Source organism: Monodon monoceros, unplaced genomic scaffold, assembly GCF_005190385.1.
Source record: "Monodon monoceros isolate NGI ecotype Baffin Bay Population unplaced genomic scaffold, NGI_Narwhal_1 Super_Scaffold_11, whole genome shotgun sequence".
Classification (NCBI taxonomy): domain Eukaryota; kingdom Metazoa; phylum Chordata; class Mammalia; order Artiodactyla; family Monodontidae; genus Monodon; species Monodon monoceros.
Genome location: NW_021703767.1, coordinates 87,880,773 through 87,890,927, shown reverse-complemented (window position 1 = coordinate 87,890,927; position 10,155 = coordinate 87,880,773). Strand labels below are relative to the sequence as shown.

Genomic DNA, 10,155 nt, shown 5'->3' with positions numbered 1-10,155 from the left:
TTTTCCTACTTATTGGGACAATTTTCTAGCAGGTGGTCATAAATGTTCTAATGAAGAGGCAGTTTTTTCTAATTTTCACAAAATCACCATCTGGCCATGTTCATAGTTAACATTTCACCAAATTATCTTCTGTTCCACAAGCTTCATCCTCCAAAGGAAATGGAAAAGATAACATTAAAGATAATGTAAAGCTGTTTTGAATGGCTTGTTTGACTTTTATAATGCAATGTATTATAGTAAACCTACCTAAGACTTTTTCTTTTTGGCTAGTAAAATTCTGGGGAATTTTTCTTCAAAAACTGTATGATTAGTTTTTAAATTTCCCTGCATAAGTGATGGCTTTATGGAATACTTATCCAGTGTTTTCCATTCTGTAATGTTAATTTTCCATCTCCATAATAATAAACCCATAATTTAAAAAAAATTTGGGGACATTTTACACTTTTTTGATTGACTGCTGCTTCTCATTACATGTTTCCTAGACATAGTTGGGTCACACTATCAACTTTGTTGCTACCGAGTGCCTTGTGGAAAGCTTTAGGGATGTCAGTTCTGACACATGTCTCAATGATTTCAGGTTATTCTAAATTTCCTTCCTTCCTTGCATATTTTCTGATATTTCAAGCTCACTGCAAAAGAGCACACTGTTTTTAACTACCAGTCAGTGATCCCAGTTAAAAACATAATTTTAGAATTAGTATAATTTAAACACACAAAATAGGAATGGAATTAAAATCACTCACACACACACACATTTTGAGTCACTTCACTGGCAGGAACTAAAATAAAACACGGACTCCCGTGTAAATTAACATTTGATTGAGTGCAGTTTTGACAGGATGTTGATCTGATTTGTGTGTGGGCGATTTTTGTGTGTGTGACATTTAAAAATCACTGAATCGTAGAAAGATGACAAACTCCTTTTTCATATAACAAGCAACATAGGTCTCTTCTGACTTGTCAAGAAATGCTCCCACCCTTCGTATTAGCACCACTGGTTCTCACTGAAGACATGTGCTCTATTCATTTTGATGAATGCCATAAGAATTCCTTGAAGACAAGGAAAGTTCCAGATTTCCAGTGACTTCCAGTTCATAAAAATGTTTTGTTTGCTAAGCTTATCTGGATAAGTTTCAGGTTTAATGATGGGAAAGCAATTCTAGTAATTTATGTATGTGCTAAAAACTTTGCAAAACACAAAAATTCAAAACTCCTGCCCCCAATATTATTAAGCAAATTGGTTTTCCAGAAAGACACAGCAGATTTAACTTGTGGATTTGTATATTCCTGGTATACAACAGAATTCCCCAAGAGTAGGCAGGCCCCAGGTTTCAAAGGACCTCGTTGGGGAGAGCTGCTCTGAGCCATAGGAACACTGTGAATGTAAGCCCCAGGCTTTGCAGCCGGTCTTCACTTCCCTCCCCCGACAAGGGGAAAAGACATTTCCACTTCAGGAAACTGAAACAAAATTCCAACATTAGTAACCCTCTTCCTTTGCCTCCTTTCTCTCCCCTCTTGTTCTATGACACTTGACTTCCCTTCAGTCCCCAAAGCAAAAAGAAAGTCAAATAAACCTCTCTGTGTGAAAGGGAGGAACAAAGCACCCTTTTCCCACCACAATGAATACCCTGCTCTGGGCAGGTCAGACCCCACGGTGGAACTCTGAAATGGTACAACCCTTCAAGAGAGCAGCTTAGCAATACATACAAAAAGCCTCTGGAATGTTCACACATTTCAGGCCAATGATCCAGATACGAAACCCTATCTTAAATAAATATAATCAGAGATGTAGACAAAGATTTATGAATGAAATATGTATATTTCATTATATAATGAAAAATAAAAATCACCTGGGTGTTTAACAATGGATTTCTTAAATAATTTAGGGAAGATTCATATGGTAAAATATTATGCATCCATTAAAAAAGATTTGAAGATTTTAAAATAATGTGGAAAACATTATAATATTAAGGAGAAAACTAATATAAAAAACTACATATGCAATATGTTTTTTAAATATTGATAATACATATTAATATAAGTTACCTGTGGATTGTAGCATCTCAGGAGACTTTTCTTTGTATTTTCTACATACTCCAGCTATTCAATCATGAGCACGTATCACTTTTATAATCAGAATTAAACAGTGTTTTGTTTTCGGGCGGTAAACGGCATGCAGTGAAGCTACCATCATATCTTCATATCTAACCTATATCCTTGATAAAAGTAACTTTACAAATACATTTCAGTAAACAAAACATATTTTTTATATCCATTTTAATGATTCTTTCCCTAAGTAAATTGTGAAATGTAGAAATATTTATTAACACTTTCCTAGATGTCCAGCATCGAGTAAACACTTAGAAATTCTCCAACTAATAAATAATAGATTTTGCTATAGTTTTGCAAAGCAGGGCCTTTTACAATGAATATTCACACACTTGCTAAAAAGCATTTGTTTGTTAAATGATTCTTCTTCCACCCTAAGAATCTAGCAACGTTTAGTGAGTTATTAAAATATCCACATGAATGTAAACATCAACATATAAATCCTTATCCTTTGTACCCAACCTTGGAGCCTTCTGCATACCAGGGATTTTTTGTTCTGTTTTGTTTTGTTTTGAAGACAGATTAACTGATATTGAAAGCAGCAGGTATTGTATCTAATGCTATATTGTGTAGAAGGTACATATACTGCAGCACCGTAAGTCATAATAGTAATAATAGCAACCAGCAATCATCTTCTCTTTGATTGCTCGTAGATACACTGCGCCTGGAGTGTCACATTGGTATAGTTAGTGCGTGTTTCCGGGAAGCAGGGAGATTGCAGCTAGGCCCCGGGAAGTAAGAGAATCCAAATGAGATAAAACTCCAACAACTGTCATTGCTCTATTTCATGCTTTATTTTAAAGCTGATTTATGTCCAATCCCCTGACAGGCTTCAGAAGGATGGAAATGCAGCCCCAATAAGCTGTCTGCCAGATGCAATGGCTCAGCCAAAGAATGATGGCTTCGGAAAGTTGGTTAAACTAGATTGTGCCAGTGCTTTCTCATGGGCATCCAGGTGAGGGCTCAGGCATTTTTATCTGTTTGGTGGTGGGAGGGGGGATGTTAGGAGGATGTTTCTCCTATTACAAAAATTCAGGTAAATCAATTAACATGGATATTATATTACCACCTACCTCCTTTTCCCATTTCAACCACATGCATACAGAATGGTAACTTTTTGAAACCTGCTGATAGGACAACTGCTGATGGAAGGGGAGGTTTCCTGCAGGAATTTCTCTCCTAATTTTTATGAAGACAGACAGAAACGCAGTCAAAGAATCCAAGAAAGAAATCCAAATCATGGCTTCACTAGATGAGTTTGTACCTACAGCCCATAGATCAGAGAGTCCTGTTCAGCTGCCACAATTAGTATAGAACTACATTCAGTGTTGAATCTGTAATTAGAAGAATTCTGAAAATCTATAGTTTATCTTTTAAAAAGGTTTACCAACTCGACATTAAAAATATAAAGAGCTGCAAAACCAAAGATAAAAAAACAGGCATGAATGTTTGCAATATGGGAAGAGAAAAAAATATACTGGTAAGCTCCAATTTATACTTTTCATTTTTACAGTTTTAAAAAATTCTTCTGGTGCTTATATTTCTAGATATTTCTAGGAGAAATATTAGGAGCAAAGTGTAAAGTTTCATGATATAAAAATAATACTGGATTATGAGTTAGAAGACATACTTACAGGCTATGTGATCTTGGGGAAATCATTTAACCTCTCTCATCCTCAATTTCTCCAGATGGAAATGGAACTAATAATATTTGCCCTGCCTCTCAGTAGCTTTGTTTTGAGTATCAAATGTGATGTGTGTGAATATATTCTGTAAATGTAAAGTTTTAGGAATTTTCATTCCATTAGTAAACTTTTAAAAATCTCTGATGAGAAGGAAAATCTTCATGAAAAGTGTTATAGACAAATGAAAGGCACTTCATTCTGTCTTGGAAATCAGACACTATGCTTTAAATATCAGATTTTCATCAACTGTTTTCTTTTAACTACTTTCTAGCCTAAAACTTCACGTTTATTCTAGAGAATGTCTCTTTTATGGATCTAAACTGGGACTTCAGAGTAAGTCAGCTTCAGCTTTCACAGGAATATAACAGGAAGGAAGCAGTTTCTAAACTAACTTTCCTATTGTTCCTAGAAAAATAGTCACAACAGGGCAAAAGCAGTTACTCTCTGTATTATTCAGAGCATAAATTATATACTCAAAAATATAATTAGCACTTGTATCTGTGACAAATAACTACACTTTCTGGTTATGTATCTATCAAATTTTCATTTTAATAGTGATGACAATAAAATTATGCATTCATCGTTCCATTCATTAAACTGCTTAACTTGCAAACTGTGCATGTAAACTGCAAATTCTCTGCATATGTGATCGCATCACTCTCACCCAGGCTCCAGTTCTCAACCTAATATTTGTTAACATACACACATTCTTTCCAGAACTAGTTTGTTTTTTTTTTGCGGCACGCGGGCCTCTCACTGCTGTGGCCTCTCCCGTTGCGGAGCACAGCCTCCGGACGCGCAGGCTCAGCGGCCATGGCTCACGGGCCCAGCCGCTCCGCGGCATGTGGGATCCTCCCGGACCAGGACACGAACCCGCGTCCCCTGCATCGGCAGGCGGACTCTCAACCACTGCGCCACCAGGGGAGCCCCCGAACAAGTTTTTTTTAACGTGCCTGCAGTGAGCAGATGCCGTCAAAAATGTTATCAAGTTACGGATGCACAGAGCACTCTCGCTGAATGTGTTTGGTAATAGAGTTCTGAAGTATCACTTCAGTTCCTGCCTTCTGCTGCCCCAAACTTCATTCTCCAGGGAACCATGCAAAAAAGCAATGCTATGAATTACTAAATTCAATCCTCAGATCAGCTGTTTTTGAAATGGTAGAACACACTTTTAACAAATCCAGCATAGGTTCTCTCTTGTTGAAGAAGGTGTGAGCGCCAAAGATACTTTATTATCTGAAACTTCATTATAGGGAGGGAACCAAGGCGACAGTTATTGGAATGTGGTCCAGAAAGCAAAACAAAAACAAGAAATTCTATCTTATATGATCCAACAAGAGAAATTCTTCTCTCTCCCAGGCCCTCTCTCTCTTTGCTAGCCATGCCTCCTTTCTTCCTCCTTTCTTTTCTCCTCTTTCCTATCATACTTCTTACCTCCTCTCTAATCATTCATCTCCATCTCTCTTCCTGATCAGTAAAAACTAGCACTTATTTTAGTATTTCTATTCACAAGAGCTTCTACTCCTCCCTTAATGTGTACCCTGTCTCATTACCACTGCAGTCTTACAACAGCCATTCTGATCACCCCATTTCTCATGAGAGGCTCAAGTAGGCTAATGGAGCCAAGTTTCAAAACCAGGCATCCTTATTCCAAAGGCTGTGCCCTCTTCCAACACCATGTCACCTCCAGAAATTCTTTCCTTCCCCCCTCATAGATCTCTTTCCCTCTTCTTTCCCTCCCTTCAGCTTCCCTTCCTCCTCCATTACTTCAACAAACCATCTTCCACCCCGTCCCACTCCCACTAAAGTGCCTTTTCCAGAAACCTCCTTCATCCTCAGAGAGGTCAAGTGGCCTTTGCTCCTTTGGGGACAAAGCCTCTCTAAAGCATCACTAATCATCTCTGCCCTAGCCCCATCCTCTTACTTCATCCAAGGATCAAAATACGGCACTGTTAACGGTTTTTATTTTTATAAATTTATTTTATTTATTTATTTATTTATTTATTTTTGGCTGCGTTGGGTCTTTGTTGCTGTGCGTGGACTTTCTTTAGTTGTGGAGAGCGGGGGCTACTCTTCATTGCGGTGCGCAGGCTTCTCATTGCGGTGGCTTCTCTTGTTGTGGAGCACGGGCTCTAGGCACGCGGGCTTCAGTAGCTGTGGCTCATGGGCTCTAGAGCGCAGGCTCAGTAGTTGTGACGCACGGGCTTAGTTGCCCTGCGGCATGTGGGATCTTCCCGGACCCGGGCTTGAACCCGTGTCCCCTGTATTGGCAGGTGGATTCTTAACCACTGCGCCACCAGGGAAGCCCTGTTAATGGTTTTTAGATTGTCATTTAACTCCTCCTTACATTTGAAAAAAATATTCCAGATACACAATTTATAATATTATTTTCCTGTCATTTTTTAAAGAGAATATCATAAATTCATTTTCCCTGAGGTAATCCTTCTTCCATTATAAACTTTTTAAATGATATGCTTGCCTATTAAAAAAAACACGGGATTTTTATAAAATGCTGAAGAATAACCTCCGAACAATTTCATTTTGGAATTTTTGTACTCTCACTTCAGTGGTGTCATTTACTGCAATTACGAACTGTGAAAATGTGGTACTAAAGGCAATAATTTTGTATTCCCCAGACTCCTTACAACTGTGAAATTTTATTACTCAGCTAAGAAAGAGCTTCTCTTGCATGATCATGAGGCTAGTGAAAGTTTTTGTACAAAATGCAAAAAATGATTTTTTTTTTCTATTTTAAGAACTGAAAATTTGAAAAAGCCTTCTTTTTGTCCTACCAACATAATGGGAACAGAATTATTTTTTGAAATTTAAATTACGGTATTTTCTGATTTTGATTTTGCCCCAGGGAAACCACTATAAGAATACTTAATCAGAATGAAACGTGGTTACAGTGTGTGATACAAGGAGATTTTTCCACTAGGTCACACTTTATTCTTGAAAAGAAATTGTGACCAGTTAAGTAACAACTAAAATTCACATACAATCAGGGCATAATCAAACCAACATCCAGAAGTTTAAAAAAAACAGAAAGGGGAAAAAAATGTCTTTTTTAAAACATCAGACTTCTGAGCAATTCAGATATTCAGTTCTTGCATATAATAAATAATGGCTGCTGTGATCATAATAGTATTTCTAGATAACAAAACTACCAGTAATTAAATAGTGTTGCTCTACAATCATTCCCTTTGAGATTTTGTTTTGCAGTAGTTTTTGTCTGTTTGTTAATCCCACCTCATTTTCAATTCTATAGGCCAGTATAGTACATTTCCCTTCATATTCCATCTGCTGCTTTCCCTAAGCCCCTCCCCTGAAGCAGACCACTCTGTTTCCATAGTAACTAGTATATAACTATTGCTCCTGGGGTAGCAGGAGGGGAGAAAGAACAGCAGAAGCAAAGGACTAAATCTGGTTAGTAAGAGCATGACACATCCTCTACGTTACTGTGAGTTACCAAGAACTTTTTTCTGCTTCACTGTTTGGAAAAGTGCATAGAACTTTTCAGAGTAGCACTTCCAGCAAGTAATACCGTCTTCTCTGACCAATGGTAAGAAATCCTTCTTCCACCTTCCATGATTATGACTGTCCAAAGTGGATCAAGGTAGTGTACACTTCCCCATCCCTTCCACCCAGCACTCATTCTTTCCATTTGGACAGTAGTCCAGGGCATATGATTGCTTCAAACTAGAACACAAAGCTCTGTAAATCAGTATGAAACAATAAATGCGCTCATTGATCCGTTCAGTCCGTTTGATACCTAATTTGAGATTTTATGTACATGCATGCCCTGAATCCTACCTCAGTAATGATGAGAACATTTCCTATGGGGATTGATCCTTTTACCTAACTCTAGAGAATGCTTATTTTTGTAACTGGGAAGGGAAGGATTCCCTTGCTGGGAGTGAGAATTGTTTGGGGAATCCTAGAATGTTTATTCTCAACTTCACTTTCCATGTAAAAATACCTATTTGAAAAAGGAATTCTCTCTCTTACAGCTAAAAAGAATTTGGAAATCTGATCCAACAGGCAGGGTGGTGTTGGTCTCAGTCTTACTGTAAGGAAGTCTGAGCCCTCTCTCCCTTTTTAATATGAGAATTCGAAAGCAGTGGGGAAGTGATGCTGGACCTATCACAGCATTGCTAACAGACAGCCTATTACAGTATTTAATAAAAACAGAAACAGCATGCCTATCATAGGCTAATAAATCCTACCTCCTGCACGCTTTAAAAACAGTAAGAAGCAGCTTTAACGGAGCTTCAGATAACTAATTTCAAGCATGGCTGTCTAGCGAGCCTGTCACTCCTATTGTCCTTCCAAACTCTTTCAGACATTTTGAGCAGGGAGTATTAAAGCTATGAGTTAGCAAGGGTTGTGACATTAATGGTCCAGAAAGGCTTTAGGCACAAGAGGTAATGATGATTACTGGTGGCTATTTGGAGGACTGCACTGGATCGCTGTCATTAAAAATTAAGCGTGGCTTTTGAGGAAGATGTGACAACTACCAGAGGTAGGATTTGCATGTAAAACAAAGGAATCTGTTGCTGTTTCGTGCTTTTTGTTTGCTCTGTGTCCTGTGGGTCGTGAATTGCAGCCAGGTGCGGAGTGAGAGGCAGGAAGGGGAGAAGGGGGAGTGGGAGACGGATCTGCTTAAAGCAAAACACAGTGGATACTATTATGTTTTATGGCAGCAATGCCTCGAGGACAAACTGGCTCCAGACTCGCAGCCTGCTGAGTGTGCATTCCACGTTGCTTTTCCCTTGGAGTAGAATGCTTAGAGGTCGTGGAGAAAACAGTTTCCTTCTTATCTATGTGGCCAGCTGGGCTGTTGGTAGGGTTGAGTGAAGACTTTGGTGGCTGGGAGGCATAAAGGTCTGAGAAAAATAACGATGAAGCTGTCCTAAAGACTTGAAACGTGTTAGATAAATGTTTTATTTATTTATTAGCCATAGTCTAATTTTTAAAAGGGTAAATTGGAAGATTACAATGGATTTCCCTGATAAAGAACTACTTTGGATTTAATCTATTATAAAAGAAAATTGGGCACCTTCGTCCATTTTGCATATCGAAAGGCTGATCCACACTGTTTGTATGAATGGTTTTGCTAAAGCAGAGCAAGAGTTTTGCACTAAAGAAGGGGCTTTCTCTATTCCTGCTCTTGCTTTTAAACAACTGCCAGGGCTGCAGATGGAAATGGTGATTCGTTAGAGGTTATGGACTTGACGTTTTAGCTTTTTTTTCTTTTTCTTTTCTAAATGAACAGGATAAAAGCACAATTCTCCTTGAAAGATGAGAGGGGCAGTTGGCTTCACAGTCCAGTGGATAATGAGTGGATTTGCAGGGAACTTATACTGCTTTGTACTTTATTATTATACTTTATCGGTATAGCTCAATCAGAAAAGGAAATATCAGAAAACCATAAGCTGAGATTTTTTTTTAAGCAAAAATGCAATGATCAGAAACCAATGTTTCTCCAACTTGATCTGTGGTGCAAGTTTCAGTATTCGTCATTGCATGTGACCCTCAGTGTGAAGTGGCAGAAACATAGTGAGTGAATTTCTCAGTGCTGTTGTGTTATTTCCCTAACAGACTTCACAAACTCCAAGATGTAAAGATGTTATTTTAGATTTTGAAAACTATGTTCTGATGCACTGATTCGGTTATAACAAATGGCAAAGATACATAGAATAATTGTATATTTATAAAAGAATGTAATATTCTTCAATATACCTAAAAGTTCTTTATTAATGGAGTATTAAGTAGAAATAAAAGTGAAAGACAATTATAGTATGTTTTCAGCTAAATACTAGAACCAAGGCCGAGTGGGGCTTATTCTCTTCTATGATGCAGTTGAGTGTGCACATTTGTGAGCATCTGTGTATATACTGCCATTCACAAACGTACAAAGTTGAAATCATTTCCCTGTAGCGGGTGGCATCTATGCTTAAAGTTGTGTGTCTATTTATCTTAAGAGTGTGATGACTGCTACTGAACCACTCAAACTCTCTTGACTAGTCTTTACGTGACCAAGAGCACATGTCCATGAAATGACCATATAGAATTTTTAATGCAAGTGATGGGTATGACATCGTTTTCTGCTTCTATGTGGCTAGTGGAATATGTGACCTTGACCTTGTAAAGTCCCATTCTCTAGCCAATTGTGCTCACCAGTCAAGAACTCATATATAGAAAAAGAGAGCTCATAATACATAAACAGAAACACACACACAGTTACTGCTGTCAGAAGTTTACAACTGAATGTTGTTTCTATTGTTTTCATTAATTTCATTAATTTGAAAAGGACTTTCACTGGCTCTGGTTTTACCAATATCTTCTGAATCTAATCACA

At 37.9% G+C, this 10,155-nt stretch overlaps 1 protein-coding gene across 1 annotated transcript in view; it reads left to right on the top strand.

Annotated features, from left to right (window-relative positions):
• The first annotated feature begins 8,040 nt into the window (after window positions 1-8,040).
• The window catches only part of KCNMB2 (potassium calcium-activated channel subfamily M regulatory beta subunit 2), a 237,240-nt gene continuing 235,125 nt past the window's right edge, over window positions 8,041-10,155 (top strand). The window contains exon 1 of the mRNA XM_029214997.1: window positions 8,041-8,316. The gene's annotated coding sequence lies outside the window, so the exon portion shown is untranslated. The remainder of the gene's footprint in view (window positions 8,317-10,155) is intronic.